This window comes from Pongo pygmaeus, chromosome 8, assembly GCF_028885625.2.
Source record: "Pongo pygmaeus isolate AG05252 chromosome 8, NHGRI_mPonPyg2-v2.0_pri, whole genome shotgun sequence".
NCBI classification, from domain to species: domain Eukaryota; kingdom Metazoa; phylum Chordata; class Mammalia; order Primates; family Hominidae; genus Pongo; species Pongo pygmaeus.
In genome coordinates, this window is record NC_072381.2 from 94,775,815 (window position 1) to 94,798,527 (window position 22,713).

Here is a 22,713-nt window from a genome sequence, read left to right on the forward strand (position 1 = left end):
TCAATGATTCCATTTTTGCTTTATGAACTGACTTTAGAGGATGTGATTCCACTGTTTTAATCTATACAGTGTATAGAAAGGGGAAAGAGAGAGGAAGTAGACTATGAGAGATGATGAGCAGACATGAAATTCTAAAAAGAACAACTCGCATTATATCTAATTTCTTTCTGCATTAAACAGAGACATCCTCCCTATTCCAAATAGCCTGCTCACAAGTTCTCGATCCGGCTGCCTTTTAGAATCAGCTGAGAAGCTTTTAATATTCAATTTCTGGCCTCCTCTCACACATATTCTGTTTAATTCAGGCATGGCATCCAGACATGAATATCTTTTAGAAGTTCCCTAGTGGTTGCAATCTGCAGGCTTGGAAACTACTAAACCAGAGGAACCATGGCCAGGTCTGAAACACAAAGGCATGCCTCTAGGTGAAAGTATACTTAATGTGCTTGTGATACTTACCTATGACAAAATGAATCTCCATCATGATGATTTTTATTGTTATATAAGCTCTTTATTGTTAAGAGCTGACAAGAGCAGAGGTGAGCTACCTAAACAGTCCAACTTTATTTAGAGACAGCCTGGAAATTTAATGCCATGCTGTCAAATGCTCTGCAATGAACACAGAGCAAACCCAAATGGGAACCCAAAGGTTAGAGTCTTCCTTTGTATTTCCCTCACAGAATCCATTGGCAAAACCCGAAACTGTAATATTAAAACTGAATTTAAAGACTCAGGGTGCAAAAATGGCTTCCTTCCAAGTTTCTTTTATTTCAGCCCTAGAGAACATCAATATGAACCCTTGTCAAATTGTCCACACTGCCAGAAACATCAGTGGGCCCTGCAGAAGGTCTTTTTTCTAGGCACCCCTACTAGTACTTAGCTTTCAATTCAGGAGGGCTGAGGGAGGAGTGCCTAGCAGGAAACCATTTCTGTAAACAAAATCTTCTTTCCTCTGCCTCACTATTGTTATTTTGGTTATGACCCAAGATAGCTGCTTCTCACTTGTTGAGCAGGAACTCTAGCATTATAGAAATAAAATTCCAGGCCCTCAAAAGATTAAGAGCAGCAAATTTCACTGACAAGACCAAGTTAACAAATGTCTTGTTTTCTTTGCAGACGTTTACAAAGCAAATTCCACAACCAGCGTAGGTTGGGAAACTTGCTTGTCCTAGCAGGAGATGAAAAAACTGGAAACTGGTCATCCCCATTTGTTGATTCAGCTCACAGACGAAGTCTGTTGGTTTATTCTCTAAAACTCAGTCAGCATGGGCCACAGTGTAGGAGCAGCATGTTGTAATAGGTAAAGCCCCAGATTGGGATTTGGAACATCTGCTTCCCTGAAGCAGCAGAGAGTAAGTAGCTCACTGTAACTCCTTCTACCTCTTTGGATTTTAATTTCCTTATCTGTAAAAGGAATGGGTTGCATTAAAATGATCTCGAATTTCTTCCCTACTATCAACTTTCCATGAATTCCTTAAGAAACACAAAAGAAAAACTGCAAGTAACCCCAATCATAAAGTCTGACCAGAGTCTTTTTTGGTCGAGTTTTAAACTCCCTGGAAATATACTATGGCATGTTAACAAGTGCCTGGGCTATGCAACCAGTGCTGCAGTTGCAATCCATTCTCATCAGAGCGGGGAAGATGCCTACACTGGATAGGATGGGGGAAGGGTATTTTGGAACATTGCTGGGAAATATTTTGGAAATATTTTGACAATATCTATTACAATTGAAAATACACATGCATTTTTAACTCAGCAAAGCCCTTTCCTGGGCCATAAAAAAAGCACAAGTATTCCAGGATAGGCATAAGAATGTTCACTGCAGCATCTTTTACCATGCTCAAATCAAAAAACAAAAACAAAACCAAGGCAAATTGGAAACAAGATGAGTGCCCTTTAACAGGAAAACTGTTCAATAAAATGTATGACTTCCAAACTGTAGAATAGTAGGCAGCTATTAAAAAGAGAGTGAGGCCAGTTATGGTGGCTCACACCTGTAATCCTAGCACTTTGGGAGGCTGAGGCAGGCAGATTGCTTGAGTCCAGGAGTTTGAGACCAGCCTAGGCAACATGACGAAACCCCATCTCTACCAAAACACAAAAATTAGCCAGGCATGGTGCTGCACGCCTGTAGTCCCAGCTACTTGAGAGGCTGAGGTGGGAGGATCACATGATCCAGGGAGGCAGCGAGCCGAGATTGCACCACTGCACTCCAGCCTGGGTGACAGAGTGAGATCCCCCCATCTCAAAAAAAAAAAAAAAAAAAAGAGTGAAATCTATTCCAGCAGGCTAGAAATATTTCCCTAATCTTCTGTTAATACGAAAAGCAAGAAATGCCTAGAAGTGTAAATAACTTTTTAAGCCTATTTGGTTTAGGGAGAGGAAGGGAGGAAGGAAGGAAGAAGGAAGGAAGGGAGAAGAGAAGAAAGGTAGGAAGCACAATTTCTAATATGTTCATGATTATATGAGCCTGTAGAAAAGCATAGAAGGCCCCCAGTTGTTAATATTTACAGAAGTGGCAGAATGAGCAGGTTGTATAGGTGGTGGCTAGAGATCCAGGAAAAGAGATGGAGAAAATTCTGCACTTAGAGCTTTCAGTACAAGAAGATAATACAAAAATAAGAATTACATAATAATGGAAAATAGGAGATACTTCGGCACAACAAGAACCAAACAAGCTATGTAAACCCCAGAAAACAATCTAGTTCTGTACCAGAAATGCAGAATTCACCCAGGTACAGCTGCTATAAGACTTCTGGAAGGAAGAGCCTGCACATAACCTTTTATGTAGCTGGATGTTGGTAAATGCAGGTAACTGAAAAGAGATCTCACTTTTAAAAATACTGTAGGTGACACCTGAAGATTTTATGTTATTCAGAACCCTGGTTCCTTCCTCCTGCTTCATCTCCTGCTCATTCTGAAGCCATTTCAAAGTTTTTCTTGGCAACTCAACAGAACAATTGGAAAAAGTATAAAGTTTTGAAATTTCAGCTAAATGTTATATCATTAGTTTGGGTTAAGGTAAGAGAGATACGAATTATCTTATCTCTGGGGTTTCACCACGTTGCCCAAGCTGGTCTCGAACTCCTGGACTCAAGTGATCTACCCACCTCAGCTTCTCAAAGGAACTACAGTATTAGTTTAAGTGGCAAAAGAAATTGGCTTTTCTTTACCTATGTTTTTTTCTTACCTTCAGGAAAAATCTAATGCTCTTCTAGTCACATTTATTGCTTTTTCAGGACACTGTCTTATATTAAATGTACAATTTTATTCATCTTCCTGATATCAAGATCTGCCTAAACCTAAGCTTCCCATGCACAAGCTGTGGATGGAGACAGAAGAGAAGGGGAAGGAAGAACATCCTAGTGCAGCTATGATCCATGACTCATGTTTTCTTTACTCCAGGATACCCAGATGCTTTGATCAATTCAGTTGAACTACTAATAAGAGCTTATTCTGTGTTTGCCAAGAGGAGTGATGTTGGTTTTAGGTACAGGAAGTCTGTATTCACCCCTTACTCCTCCTTAAACCAGATGTCATTTTAAAATATTTCTAGAGTATTCATCAACAACGTACAGCAGGAAACCAGGCTCAAACTTCACAGGAAGACTTTTGCAAACAAATAAACTGACCCACTCATTCAAAATGGTTTTCACTCTGGTGAAACTGATGTTCATAAAACCAAGTGCTACAGATAAAATGGCTGTACATCCATCTTTGAGCAACATGTTTTAAAGAATAAAGGAATTCCTAGATAAATTTCTGTACATTGCATGAGGAGACATACACAAAAATGTTCACTGCAGTGATTTGTAATAATAAAAAATGGTAACAATCTAGATGTTCATCCATATGTAAATAAAATATGACAGACTTATATGATAGAATACTACACAGTTATGAGAATCAATTATATTTATATGCCTCAAAAGGCATTTTAGAGCTGTTTGCCTGTAGTCCCAGATTCTGAAGCAGCTGAGGCAGGAGAATCTCTTGAACCCAGGAGTTCAAGGTTGTAGTGTACTACGACTATGCCTGTGAATAGTTGCTGCACTCTGGCCTGGGCAGCAAAGCGAAAATCTACCTCTTAAAAAAAAAGGACAGGCGCGGTGGTTCACGCCTGTAATCCCAGCACTTTGGGAGGCCGAGGCAGGCGTATTTTGAAGTCAGGAGTTCGAGACCAGCCTGGCCATCATAGTGAAACCCTATCTCTACTAAAAATACAAAAATTGGCCAGGCATGCTGGTGGGCACCTGTAGTTCCAGCTACTTGGGAGGCTGAGGAAGGAGAATTGCTTGAACTCAGGAGGAGGAGGTTGCAGTGAGCCGAGATCACTCCACTGCACTCCAGCCTGGGCGACACAGCAAGACTCCATCTCAAAAAAAGAGTATCTTACTGGATAGGAACTCAAAAACAATGTTGAAGGAAAACTTTAGGGTTGAAAAAGGTGATAGATATATTACTTCCAGGACACAGCATTTAATTACAGGCATGAGACCCTCCAGAGCTTTCCCTCTGCTACGGTGATGGGAAGCATTCCGGATAGTGGCTGATCTGTCAGCCTAGGTCCTAAAGTGAGGACACAGCTAACCCACAATGAACATAGAGCATAAGCACAAAAGAAACCTTTGTTCTTTTCAACCATTGAGATTTGGATGTTGTTTGTTACTGCAAAAGAACCTGGCCTATTCCAACTGATAAAGTGAAGTGCTGCTGCACAACAACAAAATGTGGCAGTGGCTTAGAAGCCAGGCAGCAGGGAGTGAAGAAATGGATTCTGGAGACTGGCACAGCATTTGGTAAAATGATCATGTATGATAACTTGGAAGGCAGATAATACACCTAAAGAATGAGTAGATCTAGTGAAAGACTTTGAAAGTCTAATGTTAGTAGCATGTACTGATTACTATTGACTGCATTTTAAAAGGTGTAATGAAAAAAGAGAGAGATGAGCTTTCTCTGGTTTATAGATGAAAGAAAAGGGAATAGAGTCCATTAAGTTGCACTTGTATGGCTGGAAAAAGCAGCCGCTTCTCCTTCCCAACAGATAGAATGGCTACCACACCCACTGTTAACACTCTGAAAGGGTTAAGATGTCTCCAATAAAGATACAGTTGACATTGTGGCTTCTTGGTTAAATCTTTCAGTTAGAATAGCTTAAGGGAAAACATGCTAAACTTGTAGCTGTCTCAACAAAGCCATTAATAAATAAAGGCATGGAAGCAAAAATACAAAGGAATAAGCAAATACAAGAATGCCTACAAGGAATTGAGGGCTTAATTCTTGGTATATGGAAATAAATTGGAATAAAATAGATGAGAAACCAATTTTCTTTTGAAAAATAATTGTACTGCCAAAGAAACTGCAATCTCACACCTAAAACAGCTGGGAAAACTGTTCAAGACCCAAAAAACCTCTGGAGCCCTCAACTCTCTAAAGTCAGGAAGCAGCCGAGAAGGCTGTTCAGGCTCCAACACAGGCATATTCTTCAGTGTTCACTTTAGATACAATCAGAGAGTCTACTAGGAAATAAAAGATACCTCTCAAGGGGTGGAGCCAAGGGCTGAAGAGAACAATGGACTGGGAAGGCTCTTCCAGGGAGAAGAATCAGGACCCTAAAGGACCCTTCTCCACCTACAAGGCAGGGGGCCCAGAGGGATTTCAGAATTGCTTCACCATTTTAGAATGACTGAGCACCAGTGACTGCTGGGTATCTCCCATTCACCCCCTTTCTGAATGGGAGTATAGATTAAGTTTTCCAATCTTTGTTTCACCGTTATATACTAATATACAATGTGGGTGGGGGGGGGGTGGTGAAGAGCAGATAACTTGCCACTTTTAGTTCAGAAGTCTCTAGATCAAGAGGAACTACATCCAGAGTTGATGTAGAAATGACTTTATATCATCCCCTGAGTAACAGCCTAAATTAGGCATCATCCAGATACTGTGCTGGGTGAGACTTTGGGGCAGTCTCCTTTGGGGAAGGAATGAATGTATTTTGCCTGTAAGAGGAAAAGTGAGACAAATATCCAGTAACCAGAAGAGCAAGCTGTGTCACTAGTGCAGCTAGCCAAATATTTCTGGTCTCTTTCTTCCAGGCCCATGGGGTCAGAATGCAACTCTTGGCCATTTTATACTTGAGCTGGGCAATGTTCCTAACCTAGCTGGTAAGTTGTGAATGGAAATGGTGTACGTCACTTTCAGGCAAGAATACTTGCCTAGTGTGAGAATACTTAGCTAGTGTGAGACCCTTCCAGATTCTTTCTGTTACCTTAACCAGCAAAATTTAAGACAATTGTTCTATCATCTGGGTCTCAAAGTAAAGATGAGTCAGAATGGAGCTTCCAGCCACCTTTCAATGAACTTGTGCTGTAAGAAATAAACTTCTGCTGTTTTAAGCCACAGAGATTTGAGGGTTATTTGTTACTGCAGAATAACCTTGCCTATACTGACTAATATACCCCTAAATCAAAATCTTTTGCTGTTTTTAAAGCTGGAAAAATTCCCTCTTCGGCAGAACTATATATAGGAACTGTCGTGATCACAGACAAACATGTGGTAGCTGAGTGTTAAAGAGGTATATAGGTCCTGTTATATTTATTTCTGTCTAAAAATTTCTTAAAATACAAACCAAGATTGTCTATCTGGTAGTAGTTAAAACTGAAATAAATCTGCATTTCAAATATTGTAGCAAAAACATTTTAAAACTTTATTGGCAGTTGATGTTTTAAACAAAGCCTATTTCTTGAAGGCTTTTTCAGAATTCTAGAATAGTCTCTGGGGGTCACTTATGCTTCCTGCAGTCACTATCAAGGGTATACGGTGAACTCCAAATAGCCTAAATGAGCAAAGACATGAGGTGAAAAAAAATGAAAAGATTTTCTATCAATCGAGGAAACAATTTTAAAAAGCTAAGGGAGTGTGGCATGAGAAAATCAACCTCCTCTTGATTTCACAGTATAAACTAAATGTAAAATCTGAGTTTCTCTATAACCAGCTGCAGAACTTTAAGAAGTGTTCCTGGTGAGGCACAAGTGTTCCTGGCGAGTATTCCTGGTGAGATTCCCTAATGCCAATGTCTTCCTGAATGTAAATCAGGCACCCAAGGGCTCTAGATGAGCTTCTGTGGGCATGGATCTGATTCAGCAGCCAGCTGCTGCCATGGAGAGTAACAATTCTCTCAAGGTTCTACCAAGTTGGAGTTAGGTGTAATTACTGTGAATAGGGGGCAGCAGGACTGAAATTTCTTTTTCCAATATTTGTAAAGATTTGTTAAGCAAAGCAGCAGGGGGGAAGATGTTTAAGGATCATGTGATCAACAGAAAAAAAGCTTTAAAGCACTTCTGTTGTGGAAAGTCAGGGATCCTGAATGGAGGGACCGGCTGAAACTGTGGCAGAAGAACATAAATTGTGAAGATTTCATGGACATTTATTAGTTCCCCAAATTAATACTTTTATAATTTCTTACGCCTGTCTTTCCTGCAGTCTCTGAACATAAATTGTGAAGATTTCATGGACATTTATCACTTCCCCAATCAATACTCTTATAATTTCCTATGCGTCTTTAATCTCTTAATCCCGTCATCTTTGTAAACTGAGGATGTATATCCCCTCAGGACCCAGTGTTGATTGCGTTAACTGCACAAATTGTTTGTAAAACATGTGTGTTTGAACAATATGAAATCTGGACATCCTAAAAAGGAACAGGATAACAGTGATTTTCAGGGAACAAGGGAGATAACCATAATGTCTAACTGCCTGCAGGGCTGGGCAGAACAGAGGCATATTTCTCTTCTTGCAGAAAGCGAATAGGAGAAATATCACTGAATTCTTTTCCCAGCAAGGAAAAACCCTGAGAAAGGAATGCATTCCCAGGGGGAGGTCTCTAAAATGGCCGCTCTGGGAGTGTCTGCCTTATGTGGTTGAAGATAAGGGATGAAATACACCCTGGTCTCCTGCAGTGCCCTCAGGCTTGCTAGGATTAGGAAATTCCAGCCTGGCGAATTCTAGTCAGACCAGTTGTCCACTCTTGAACCCTGTTTCCTGTTAAGATGTTTACCAATGACAATGCTTGCCCAGTGGGACATGGAACCTCATCAGTAATTCTAATTACTGATGTGCCCTTGTGATCTTTTATTGCCCTTTCAAGCATGTGATCTTTGTGAATTACTCCCTGTTCATACCCACCTCCCCTTTTGAAATCCCTAATAAAAACTTGCTGGTTTTGTGGCTCAGGGGGCATCATAGAACCTGCCAATATGTGATGTCACCGCTGGAGGCCCAGCTGTAAAATTTCTCTCTTTGTACTCTTTCTCTTTATTTCTCAGACCAGCCAACACTTAGGGAAAATAGAAAAGAACTTACGTTGAAATATTGGGACTGGTTCCCCTGATACACTTCAAAGATATTTTACACCAAATGAATATTAATTATGTTCAAGTTGCCTAAGGACATCCACAAGTTTTAAAAAATTCCTTGTTAAGGCCAGGTGCAGTGGCTCACGCCTGTAATCCCAGCACTTTGGGAGGCTGAGATGGGTGGATCATCTGAGGTCAGGAGTTCGAGACCAACCTGACCAACACTGAGAAACCCTGTCTCTACTAAAAATACAAAATTAGCCTGGTGTGGTGGCACATGCCTGTAATCCTAGCTACACAGGAGGCTGAGGCAGGAGAACTGCTTGAACCCGGGAGGCAGAGGTTGCACTGAGCTGAGATTGTGCCATTGCACTCCAGCCTGGGCAATAAGAGCACAAACTCTGTCTCAATTAAAAAAAAAAAAAAAATCCTTGTTAAATCCAATTGTGTAATGAATTATCTTTTTAAAAATTTCCTACCTCTGAGGACTAAACTTCCTTTCACAATGTACAAATTTGGTTGATAGTATAACAAAATTATTTGATAATATATTCACAGAAACATTTAATGTTAAGAGGTGGAAGGAACCTTAGGTCGAGTCCAACATCCTGTTTACAGATAAGAAAACCAAGACTCAGAAAGATCAAGGAATTGTCCAAGGTTAGTCACAATAAGTATCTGAGCCCATTTTCAGTTTCATGAACAAATAAATCCCCATTTTAGTAGGCTGGTCTGAGGTGAGGTGTCTGTTGCTTACAACCAAGAATGTCCCAACAGTCAGAATTTGTGTGGGTAAGTTTCTTACTTGAGCCATTTACTTGTCTTTATTTTTACTTTTGGGGGGATGGAGCCTCACTCTGCTGCCCAGGCTGGAGTGCAGTGGCGCGATCTCGGCTCACTGCAACCTCAACCTCCTGTATTCAAGCAATTCTCCTGTCTCAGTCTCCTGAGTAGCTGGGATTACAGGGGTGTGTCACCACGCCTTGCTAATTTTTGTAGTTTTAGTAGAGACGGGATTTTGCCATGTTGGTCAGACTAGTCTTGAACTCCTGACCTCAAGTGATCCACCTGCCTTGGCCTCCCAAAGTGCTGGGATTACAGGCATGAGCCGCTGCATCTGGCCCATTTACTAGTCTTTAAATGGAGGTAGATTAACTTATCACTAAAGTTCTGTCTAGTTCTCATATTCTATCATCCTAAATATACATACGCAAAGACCTCCAAAACCATACTTTTAATAGCATGAAACACAGTTGAAAACCTAATAACTATTTAAGGACCTTGAAGAAAGTAGTGAATATAAAATTTAATAAAAGCGTTTCCCTAATACTGTAAAGAAACCCATAATTATCGCACACAGAGCAATCTGTTGAACATTAAATACTCTATGAAAAGAAATTTGAGTCATGGGTTCTTTCAAATTAATGCATACCCGATTTCCTTAGTTTGAATTTTAGTTATAAGGTAATTACGCAGTGTTGGCAAGGGTACAAGCTCATATACTACCACTGGGAATGTAAACTGGTATAATCTTTCTATGGGTTTATTTGGAAATATATATTAAAAAGCTCCAGATTCCTATACCCTTTGATATGTTGGTTCTATTTTACCCTAAAAGAAATTACGTGTGCATCCAAAAATTTAGCTGTAAAAAATACTTAAAATAGGCCAGACGTGGTTGCTCATGCCTGTAATCCCAGCACTTTAGGAGGCCGAGGCGGGCGGATCACGAGGTCAGGAGATCGAGATCAGCCTGGCCAACACGGTGAAACCCCGTCTCTACTAAAAATACAAAAAACATTTGCCGGGCGTGGTGGCCGGTGCCTGTAATCCCAGCTACTCAGGAGGCTGAAGCAGGAGAATGGCGTGAACCCAGGAGGCGGAGCTTGCAGTGAGGTGAGGTCACGCCACTGCACTCCAGCCTGGGTGACAGAGCGAGATTCCATTCCAGAAAAAAAAAAAAAAAAACCTTAAAATATTGAAGTTGTATTTATAATAAGAAAACTAATTTATTGTCCAACAACAGAGGGCTAATTAAACAAATAATCAAATAATTATTCATTAACACAAAGGATAGCACACCACCATTAAAATCACTTTGTAGGACATCATTTAATGATGTGAGACAAATGTTCATTATCTATCATTAGGTGAAAAGGGCAGGGATTAAATGGTACATTTCATGCAGTTATAATTTTGTCTAAAAATTAAATGGCTATTTGGACACACACACACACAAAAAGACTAGAAAGTTTAGGCCAAAATGTTAATAGCTGGATCACGGATTGGGGTGATGTTTTTTTTCTTCCTCTGGCTTTTCTGACACTTTTCTATTTTTTTTTTTTTTTGAGATGGAATCTGGCTCTGTCACCCAGGCTGGAGTGCAGTGGCATAATCTCGGCTCACTGCAAGCTCCGCCTCCTGGGTTAACGCTCATTACAGGCATGAGCCACCATGCCTGGACCATTTTTTTTTTTTTTAAATAATCAACGCACTTGAACTTCATAATCAGAGCTATTTTTAAATTCTTAAAAACTTCTCTGTAATGATGCAAAAGAAAACGAAATTATTTTAACTTTGCTTCAGTGAACAGATAGCAGATCTGTGGTCCTGCCCATAGAAAATAATATGCCTTCATTCCCTAACTCAACAACAGTTCCTTCTCTTCTCATGCAACAAGCTGCCCATATCAAACCAATTATCAACATCCACTGAACGCAAGCCATCAAGAATGGCAGGGGTAAGCCCAACTCCCAAAAGCAAAGTTGTTCAGCCTGTTAGATGCTTGATGCCACGAGGGTTCCCTCAGGGTGGGAAGAGGCTGATTCACCCACCTGCACCACGGCCAGGGCAAAAACTGTATGTTAAACTTAGCAACTGAAAATACGCTGAAGAGGACACACGTATGTTTGTGGGATGGAATCGCTGTGGGAAAGTGTACTGTCACAACCTCGTGTGACAATAATCTTTCTTCCACTGGCACAGCCCCAGATTCCTATCAGCTTTCTCCTCTCGCCCAGACACAGGCTGATCATATTCTAATATTTGAGAGGGAAAAAGAGAACAGCAAGAATTCCTTTCAGAACTTCCGAGGCATGTAGAAGTATTATCACCGGAGTCACATAGAGACTCAAGTCTGAATTTCATCACCTCTGCTGCTCAGGGTTAACCCATCTGTTAGGCGCAAGAGGCACAGTGGCTAGGACCTGCCATACTTTTAGGCACCCATAAAAATAGCTTAATTTATTTTAAAATCAGAAGAAAATATATGAACTTTTAGGTTAAGGAAAATATAATTTACTATATAATATTAATACATTCATCTTTACACCAACAATAATAAAATATAACTTTTATTTATTTTTTATGGACGAAGGGGGCCCATGAAGGCAAAAGTACCTAGGCCCATAAAAGGTATCCTCTACATTTTGCTCCACACCCATCTTCAGGTTAAAACTGACATGGTACCATACCACCATCCACTTTGCATTTGCAGTTTGAACCTGGTCTCTGTGACTTGTTTACAATCACATTTCTATAAAGCAACTTAAATTTTACTATTTAGTGCAACTAAATTTTAAAGTCAAAGTTTTAGTCATATTTATTTTTTTAAATGACTGGCCACATTTAACCACATGGTTTCTCAAATTTGCCTAATCATAAAAATCACCTAAGGCACTTGTTAAAAATACAGACTCCCAGGACATCACCTAGAGATTCTGATTCAGTGCGATAGGAGTCACGTCCCAGAAAATGTTTTCAACAAGGGGTCCCTGTAATTCTCACTAGTCAAGTTCAGAACTACTATTCTAGTTGAATCAAAATGAATACCATAAGTAGCTGGACTACATTTCTTTGTTTTTTTGAGATGGGGTCTCACTCTGTTGCCCAGGATGGAGTGTAGTGGTGTCATCACAGCTCACTGCAGCCTCAACTTCCCAGGCTCAAGTGATCCTCCAACCTCAGTGTCCTCAGTAGCTAGGACTACAAGTGTGCACTACCACTTCTGGCTAATTTTTACATTTTTTGGTAGAGACGGCGTTTAGCCATGTTGCCCAGGCAGGCCTTGAACTCCTGGGCTCAAGTGATTCTCCTCCTCAGCCTCCCAAAGTGCTGGAATTACAGGCGTGAGCCACCGCGGACAGCTTGGACTATGTTTTAAAAGTGAGAAACTGGAGTTTGTAGGAGTGGCTCTTGCTTGAAACTGAGAGCAGAACTCTGAGGCAGACAGCTGAGGGCAATGCACAGCCACCAACTGGCAGGTGTTCCCACTCCCAGACACATTTAATTGCTTGTTAATGAAATTATTTATTGGGAATTTATAACATGAGTGCCATAGGTGATTTTCAAATTTTAAATACAGCTTTAGAAATACTAGGTATTATCCAGCCATGACTAAACCCCATGGCTGTGGTTTAGAAACATTCCACATATAATTAAATTCCCTAGATGGGCTCCTCTCTCCCCCTGACTGCCATCTTAAAAGTAAGCATGCATTCCTCCATAAAGAGGTTAGCTCTAGCAACAGTACTCATGTATTTAGGTCACACAGACAGACATTCTTTGATTTGCAACCCACGTGGCTGACCTTGACACAGACAACCATGTGAAATTAGAACAACAAATAGAAACACCAACATGAAAGCTCTGTTGCTTTTATTTTATTTTGTAGGTTAAGATAAAAGAAAAAAAAAAGCTCTTGCAGGGGCAAAGGAAGCCATGTTATTCTGGTAGCACCATGAAGTGTATTCTTAGCTTGAATCTGTGCCAGGAGGAAGCAGGAATAAGATGAAGCTAGAGATGAGGAGACCCAAAACTGTCAAATCCATGAGGTTAATAAAAAATTTTTTTCCTTCAGTCTCTTCCTTAAGTCCCTGAGTAGCTCAGTGAGAGTGGTTTCTTTCCCAAGGTCCTGAAACCACTCCATGTCACCCTTACAAGAAAATCAGAGAGAAAGATGAGTGTCACTCCAGGGACCAGTGAGCTCATCTTCTCCCCTTCATGCCTACAGTCAAGCTGTGTATTTCCGCTTCAGGGATTAAGGAGAGGAAATGGTAGGCAGATGAAGTTTGTTTCCCACTCCACAGTTAAGTTCTCATGCTGTCCAGAGGAGGTGGGAGGAAAATACACTTACAGACAGCTATGGTCATCACTCCTATTTCTCACCAAGAAGCTGCCAGTTCTGCCCAATCTAGAGGCAATAGAAGATGAGTGTAAGTATTAACTTTCTGTGTGGTCCTCAGCTTTTTTTTTTTTTTTTTTTTGAGACGGAGTCTTGCTCTGTCGCCCAGGCTGGAGTGCAGTGGCGCGATCTCGGCTCGCTGCAAGCTCCGCCTCCCGGGTTCATGCCATTCTCCTGCCTCAGCCTCCCGAGTAGCTGGGACTACAGGAACCCACCACCACGCCCGGCTAATATTTTGTATTTTTAGTAAAGACGGGGTTTCACCGTGTTAGCCAGGATGGTCTCGATCTCCTGACCTCGTGATCCACCCGCCTCAGCCTCCCAAAGTGCTGGGATTACAGGCGTGAGGTCCTCAGCTTTAATTATGCCACTTTCTTCATCAGAAGTAGTCCCTGGACAAAAAAGAAGAGTCCACGGTTTTGACCATGCAGGTGTGCCAAGGGACATGACCACCATGCATCTGTGTGGCTGTCTCCAATGTTATCATTTCAGCAACCAGAGGTGAGCACAGCATCCACCCAGGAATGGCTCCTTCAACCTTCTAATGCCCAGCACTAAGGCTCAAGATGGTAATCTTATTACCTGCTTAAACAAATCCCCATTTAAACCACCAAGAGGTTTAGCTTTCTGTCTTGACAAGTCACCAGAGCATGCTTGCATACTCTAGGGATACTATTGACAATTTAATCAGAGCGTGGTTAATTAAAGAGGCTTCAAGGAGAACAGCATTGCTGGGTGGCATAACCAGGCAGAACAACAGGTCTACCAGAAATGGGCCTTGTTCATTTATTTCTTAACTATGAAAGTCTGGCAAATCTTTGAAGTTGAGCTGGGGGGCAGAGGACTAAGGAAAGGTATGCCAACTGCTCACATGGCAACGCAAGCTGAAATAAACACTTGCTTTAAATAATCTGAGACCAACTACAGTCACTCCTTCATATCTGTGGCTCCAATCACGGATTCAACCAACTGCAGACTGAAAATACTTGAAAAAAAAAAAAAATTCCACGAAGTTCCTAAAAGCAAAAACTTAAATTTGCCACGTGCTGGTGCTATAAAGAATCCATGTGAATAAAGTGATGTGTAGGCATTGTATTAGGTATTAAATCATCTAGAGATGATTTAAAGTATATGGGATGATATGCATAGATTACATGTAAATACTATGCCATTTTATACAGGGGACTTGGGCATCTGAGGATTTTGGTACCCATGGGGGTCCTGGAACCAATACAATGGATACTGAGGGAAAATCGTATAGGCTTATTCATTCACTGATTGAACAGGTATTTATTTTGTTCCTAGACAGTGTGAGGCACTCTGCTAAACAGAGTCAGGATGCGGCAATGAGCCAGCCCCCTTGGCACTTAAATTCTAGTACACAAAAACTGGTCATTAATTAAGAGCAGTCTGGGAAGGAGTGAAAACTCTGCTGTGAGTGAAATCCACATTGTCCTAAAATCAGACATGACTTAATTAAAACAATCCTTTAATATTTACTAATGGTAGCTGTATGTAGGGCACCCTCCTAAGCATAGTAACTATCACAAAGTCAAGTCTGACATTCCCTAGCCATCAAAGAAACTTATAATTTCACTAGATATGAGACTAAAACTTACACAAGGTTTAAAATAATAAGATATTAGTGCTGGAGGATATAAGAGCTCTGGCCCACAACAGGTAAATGAAAAGATGCTCAACATCATTGGCTATTAGGGAAATGCACATCAAAACCACAAAGAGATACGACTTAAAATCCACTAAGATGGTTATAAGTTTTAAAAAATTGAAAACAAGTATTATGAGGAAGTGGAGAAATAGGAAACCTCACACCACTAGTGGAAATGCTAAATAGTACAGTCACTTTGGAAAACTGGCAGTTCTGCAAGAGGTTAAACAAAGAGTTACTATATGATCTAGCAATTCTAGTACTAGGTGTATATACCCAAGAGAAGTGAAAACTCATGTCCACACAAAAACCTTACATGAATGTTTATAGCTGCATTATTCACAATAGCCAAAAAGCAGAAACAACCCAAATGTTAATCAACTGATGAACATGGATAAATAATGTGATAAATCCACCCAATAAAATATTATCTGGCAACAAAAAGGGACAAAATACTGATATATACTACAACATGGATGAATCCTGAAAATACTATGCTAAGTAAAGCCGCCAATCAGAAAAGATCACGTATGATATGATTTCATTCATTTGAAACGTCCAGAATAAGCAAAACTCTAGAGACAGAAAATAGATTAGTTGCCTAGGGTTGGGGATTGTTGGGGAAAAAGAGGAGTGATTGCTAATAATTTTCTGGGAGGGGATAAAATATTCTAAAGTTAATTGTGATAGTTGTACAACTCTATGAATACACTAAAAACCATAGAATTGCATACTCTAAATGGATGAAATATATGGTGTATGTGAATTATATCTTAATTTTCTCATTTCAAGATACATTTTTAAAACATAAATGCCAATTATACCAGTTCTTGAAGATAATCTTTCTAAAATGCACAACCCACTTCTCCATATTCTTAAACAAAACAGACTGAATGAAATTTGAGGTCTTCTTGATGATTCATGGTCAAACAAGAATCAATTATTGTGCTCACTGTACATTGATGTCCTCAGGAATCATGTAAACTCGCGCTTCCCAGGCTGCTATGGTTTGAATCTTCTTTTGTCTCTATTATAGTTTTCTATGTCTTGCTTTTGGGCTAAAGCTGTTAATTTCTCACTGCTGTCAGTGTTACTGCAATATATCTATCCAGAACCTGCTGTGTCTGAATGCAGAGAAACCAGGAAAGCAAGTCTGTTAAAACTGCATGTACAGTTATTATTTGTCAATTTAAAAAATAAAATTAAAAAAGAAGAGTACATCAATTCTGAGGGAGATCACAGGAAGTACTCTCAAGTGTAAGATGCATGAGCACCTCTGACTTTATCTACTTCCAAACACTGATTTAGATTGCTCAGAAGTGTTTGCTTCCTTCCAGTGCTCAGCTGCCTTCGGGGTTATCACTGGCATCCCCTGAGGTTATAGGCATTGTAGATAGAAGTGACAGGCATTGTAGTTACAAGTGAATTTTTTTTTACTATAATAATTTTTATCAAAGGCACAGCTAGATATAATATCTGACTGAGAAAAGGGATTAAAACTTTATAAAATGTAAATATGAACATCCAAAATATTTTATTCGCCTGGGATCATTTAGTTTGGGGGCATAGTGTTCTTCCATACCATGAAGAGTGAGATTTTTTCAAATTCTTTAGCGTTGGAACTTTTAAAAGTTCCATCTTAATTCTGAATCCCAGATATGAAAGAGATAAAAGTGACGTCTTATTTGCACTGTCTGATTTTACAAATCACATCACATCTAATGTAAAGTTAATTAATGAGAACAGTGATGCTTGTTCAACATAAAGGCTGGAAACTGTCCCTTACAGATGATAGCTGCAGTTTCATGAACTTCACCCATTTATTTCTGTACTTTATTTGGATTACACAATTTGAAGAAAAGTTTGATTCAGAGAGAGCAGCTGCAAATCATAACTGTTCTTTTGAACAGCTTCCCTTGCAAACTCAGGGATTTCTTGAATCAAAACTGATTCAGTAGTTTGAAAAGATTTACTGAAAATGTTTCAGCTTCTTGCTGAATACTAAAAATATCTAACAACTCCTCACTTTGCTTGCAACACATACAAAAATCAAACAAAAAACATCCAAACCTTTTAATTAGTGCTAAAACTCTTAAGACAGCACTACCAGGACTTGACAGGTTACCCATTTACTTGTTATGTAACTGACCTAAGCCAGGGTGAGAGGGTTTGCCAAGAAAATATGTCTAAGCCTTGACTAAAATTTAATTGAGTCTGGTACACGTGTGCCGAAGTGGTATATTAGCTTATGCAATCTGATGTGGACAGATATATACCGGCCAAACTTTAAGACTTCAGAGCTACAAACTTGCCAATAAATAGTTTATTTATAAGAATGCAGAAGAAGTTTATTCCAATGACTGTGAAAAATGAGTTAATCCAGCAGCAGCAGCAGCAACATTATATCAATTAACATTTAGGACATACTATGTGCCAGGCACTGTGCTAGCAGCTTTCCATGCATTATTTAATTCAGTTCTCATAACCCAATGAAGTTAGCACTATTATTATTCCCATTTTACAGATTACAAAATCGAGGCTCAGAGAACTCCCTCAAACATTAGGTGATCTCTAACGTGCTGGTTTTTTTTTTTTTTTTTGAGATGGAGTCTCGCTCTGTCACCCAGGCTGGAGTGCAGTGGCGCGATCTTGGTGTACTGCAAGCTCTGCCTCCCGGGTTCACACCTTTCTCCTGCCTCAGCCTCCCGAGTAGCTGGGACTACAGGCGCCCGTCACCTCGCCTGGCTAATTTTTTGTATTTTTAGTAGAGACTGAGTTTCACTGTGTTAGCCAGGATGGTCTCGATCTCCTGACCTCGTGATCCTCCCTCCTTGGCCTTCCAAAGTGCTGGGATTACAGGCGTGAGCCGCTGCGCCCGGCCTCTAATGTGCTTTTTAAATTATAGCTTTTAAATAGTTAAAAAAAAATTTAAGATTTTTGAATTAAACACTTGGACCCGCTAAAAGTTACACCCAAGCTGGATAGGCTGGCACATCCCTGTAGTCTCAACTAGTCAGGAAGCTGAGGCAGGAGGTTTGCTTGAGCCCAAGAGTTGGAGATTAGCCTGAGGAACACAGCAAAACTGCATCTCTAAACAAAAATTTTTTTTTTTTTACATGCTGTATATAGCTGTTGCACAACACATATCCATGAATGAACAAACCCAAATGCTCGTACACCATTACCTAAGACTTTCCTGTATTACAACCCAGTATAAAAGTTGATATTAATGATGTCTCTAAATTATTAGAATATGTTAAATGAGACTCCCTTGTCAAAGAAGGCAACGATGTATAAAATGAATCTGAAGCACATTTTCATAAAGCTGACAAAAGTAAACCAGTTCTGGCAGTTTACACAGACAAATTCACTGATGTTTAACTAGTTTGATCCCAGGAATGTTAATAAATTGAGTGATAGTGATTCAGGATCTTTTTCTTTCCTCTTGTGGCTAAATTAAAATACAGAGTCCTAGGTCTAAAGATTGCCTGAAACTGCAAATTTTAGCAATACCCCTTCTTTAAACCCTTGGTTCAATCCTGAATCCAGCAACTCCAGATTCCTAGGCCTGAGGCCGGTCCTACATCCTAATTGTCTTCAGGAGAGCTAGCTTGCCTGCTCCCACTGGCACCATCCAAATGGCTTCAGAGGAAAGGAGAGGGGTGGAATTCTTTTAATACTGTTCTTTAGTTCTTAATCTACATTTCGAGACAAAAATTATGTAGGAGATACTAATCACTCTTAGTCCAGTGATACTGGGTGATTCCAAAGCAGCTTTTTGGCACAGGAGTATTTCATTCTAAGAATGAGGTTTCAAATCTCAGACCATGAAGAAATGGTAAAAAATTAATCATAAACAAGCAATAACAGGTATGGGCAAATGAAAGGATTCTCCAGGGGCAACACAAATCAGGTTTTCAATTATCCACCTACAAATGAGATGTAACAATTTTAATTGTGGTTAGATAGCTGAATTTATCTAATTGTGCATCATAAAACACAATAGTCTCAACTGGATATAATACACTGCTAACTTTTAAAGCAAATAACAGATTGTGTGTGTGTGCTTTTTTTTTTGAAAAAAGGGTTCTTTTCTTTTGGAAATAAAGACAAAAACATTTAATACTAAACATATGATTTCTGAGGTCTGCTTCAATATTATAAAATTGGACATGATTTGATAATTATAGAAGCTGAGTGATAAGTACTTGGCAGTTCATTATGCTATATTCTCTAGTTTTGTATAATGTTTAAAACACAGAAAAGGTTGTTAAAATCCCAACACTTTCCAAAATGCTCACTCAGGACAATAAGAGGACGAGTGGAGCACAGTGACTTTTGGAATAAAAACCACATGAGTCTGAATTGGGGAAGTCCCTTTTTTGCCACACAGATCCTGCTTATGGAACCAAATATATCAAACTATTTTCCCTTTAGCTGGGACAAACCTCAGTCTACTTACCCTAACCATAAACATGTAATGAAAACATTCTGGCAACTCCACCCTGACATTTCAGCAGCAATAAATAAATTATAAATCACCCTAGAAAGGTACAAGCCTCAACTGGGGCCAGGTTTATATCTATTTAAGAAAAAAAAAATTGGTGTTCCCCAATCCACAATGAACAAATAACTCAAAATAACTGAAGTCATTAAAAAACAAAAACAATAATGAATTATGAAATAAGTCCAAATTTATAATTTTCCCATGATTAATACTTAAGTGCATGCATGTCTACATATCCATACACACAAAAGCACATGTATTATTTTCTTCTGCTAGCACTGATGGAATTGTTAACACCTGCTTGGTCTACCTGCTGGGTAATCCAGCGCTAAGCCCAACTACATTTACAGTAGGAATTTAGGAGGGAGGAAGGGAGGAAAATAATGATGTGATTCCAAAGAAATTCTACTCTCATACCAACCATAGTGACCCCTGAAGTATTTGTAGAATACTTTCTTTCCTGAGAATAAGCCTCCCTCATCAAACTTCTCATCTTCAGACATTGTCCTACTTAGCAAAGGACATGTTGACCTTTACTCCCCTTCTCTACCTCAAATGCATCAATAATTCAATTGGTATTACTGATACCCGCTGGGACTTTTCTCTGAGCTTCTTCTGTGAACTGGGTCCCAGTCATTGCATACTGGTAAATGTTTAACAACTGGTTCTCTGAAAATAAAGCCCTGATTTTCAGTGTTTGCCAGTTTCCATGGTGTATATATATATCCATGATGGCCAGTTTCAAGTTATCAGCATAAGGATATTGAAACGCAGAGTTCGGAAGTCATGTGTATAAACAACACCCATAGCCTGTATAAGCTGGCTTTAGCACAACGCTGAGATGCCTGGTTTGCTAGGATAATCCCAGTTTATATCTGTGGTCCTAGCATAATTAATGGTACCCCTACCACTCTTCAAAAGTGTTAATGAAATATTACGTGGTCACCCCAAAGAATAAATCACTTTGGGACCCTTTCTCAAAGTAAAAACCTTCCACAAAAAAGGATAAGACCTTCCATGAAAGGTAACAAGATCTGATTATCTCCTTAGTCAAATGTACACTAACTTCCTAGTATGGAACACCCTAAAAACATTAACAGCCCTTTAATTTTTTTTTTAAATCAAACATAGGTAGTTGGGAGAGTATGAATAGTAAACAGGTTCCACTAATGTTCAGGTACTGACTCATACACAGGGTTTAGTGATTTCTGGAGCTATTACAGCATCTGAGTGAAGAAATCAAGCCACACAGCTGGCTTCAGGTTACACTCTAGCTTAAAGTCACATGAAACCAAATATCACATGCAGAGTCTAGCACAGTGCCTAGCCCAAAGAAATTAAAAACTGGTTAGTCCCTGTAGGTTTAATGGGAATCATTAAATCTCAGAGTTCAAGGCCACCCAGGTCAATACTTACTTGATCTGCTTTATGACTACCCCAAAAAGTCATCCTCCAATCTTGCTTAAACACTTGTCAGCAACCCAATACAACCTGCACTGGGTCACGTGGGTAGAATCTGGCAGGCAAGAGTATTGGTCTTGGTTCTTCAAAGAGGAGAACCCAAAAAAAGAGTCAAGATAACACAGCTATCTTTAAATACCTCATGAGCTGTTATGTAGAAGATGAATTAGATATACTGAATTGTCAAGGACCATGGGGTAGAAGTTACAGCGAGACAGATTTTGAGTTAGTATAAGGAAGAACATCTAACACCACCACAATAATGATAGCTAACATTTATTGAGTGCTTACATTTTGCTGGAAGCCTCACCATACTGCTAACTCATGTTAAGCTTGAAGTCAACGAATCTATTCCTATCTCTGGTCGCCCCTGACCATCTACCTTGGGTATAAAAGACTTGTTTGTCCAGAAGCCCCAGAGGGATCCAAGTAACCGGCTGCCCAGGCTAGCTACAACTCACAGAGGTTCATACAGGTCCAGTCTGTCCTGAGCCTCTATCTAAAGTCCTTGCAGCCTCAGATTCAGTGTAAGATCAAGGCCAAGAGTACTAGAATGTGCATGTGCTGGTGCTGAAGGCAAGCACCTGGAAATATTAATCTCATTCATCATCTGCCAGAGGAAGATTCCAGAGTCTTGCACATATTTGCAAGGACATTTTTTCAATTCTTGGAGAATGGGTTAAAAAAATGACCCAAGAACTTGATGTAGCTCTTCTGAATTCTGAAGTCTTGTTCAATTCATGTGGCTTTTATAAAGGAAAAGTACTCACTTTTCTCATCCTTCTCATCTCCTTTGCATATAACTGCCTCACTCAAGGACTGAGATATCAAACAGTTAAGATCAAAAGAGGACACTTCCTTTTTTAAAAATAACCATGTCCTGACACAAGATTAGCAATCAAACAAATTCCACAGTCCTCTTATTCACTAATTTGCCAGCATCACTCTCAGACAGGGTATGCTAAACTTGGTGAGGCAATCTATGATAATCAGGTCAAGACTTATGACACAAGCCATGTGTCCTGCTTCTAGAAACATCAGAGGGTATTAGGGAAGCTTCCATTGAGGAGGTGATATCCGATCAGGTTGGGGAATACTCTGAAATCCAATCTCCGAAAGATTCCCAGTCAGGGCAAGATGAGTTTGTGGAAATCCTGGTATTTCAGAGTCTTGGAAGCCTCTGTAATTAAATAACAGCAATGATATTAATATTAAATGTCTACATGGTTGATCATTTAGCAAATATATATATATAGAGAGAGAGATAAAATGTCCTCTATTAATATAAATAAGACTGGTATTAATAGTGTCTTAGTCCATTTTGTGCTGCTATAACAGAACACTTGAGACCGGGTAATTTGTAATGAACAGAAATTTATCTGGCTCACAATTCTAGAGGCTAGTAAGGCCAAGATTGGGGGGCTGGATATGGCAAGGACCTTCCTGCTGCATCATCCCATGATAGAAGCGTAAAAGGGCAAAAGAGCATGCGTGCACAAGAGAGCAAGAGAGTGAACTCGCAGCCTCAAACCCT

General features: G+C 39.7%; 1 protein-coding gene across 7 annotated transcripts in view; it reads right to left on the reverse strand.

Moving 5' to 3' along the window:
- PANK1 (pantothenate kinase 1) overlaps window positions 1-22,713 on the reverse strand; it is a 64,048-nt gene that overhangs the window by 29,504 nt on the left and 11,831 nt on the right. The gene's annotated exons all lie outside the window — the stretch shown is intronic.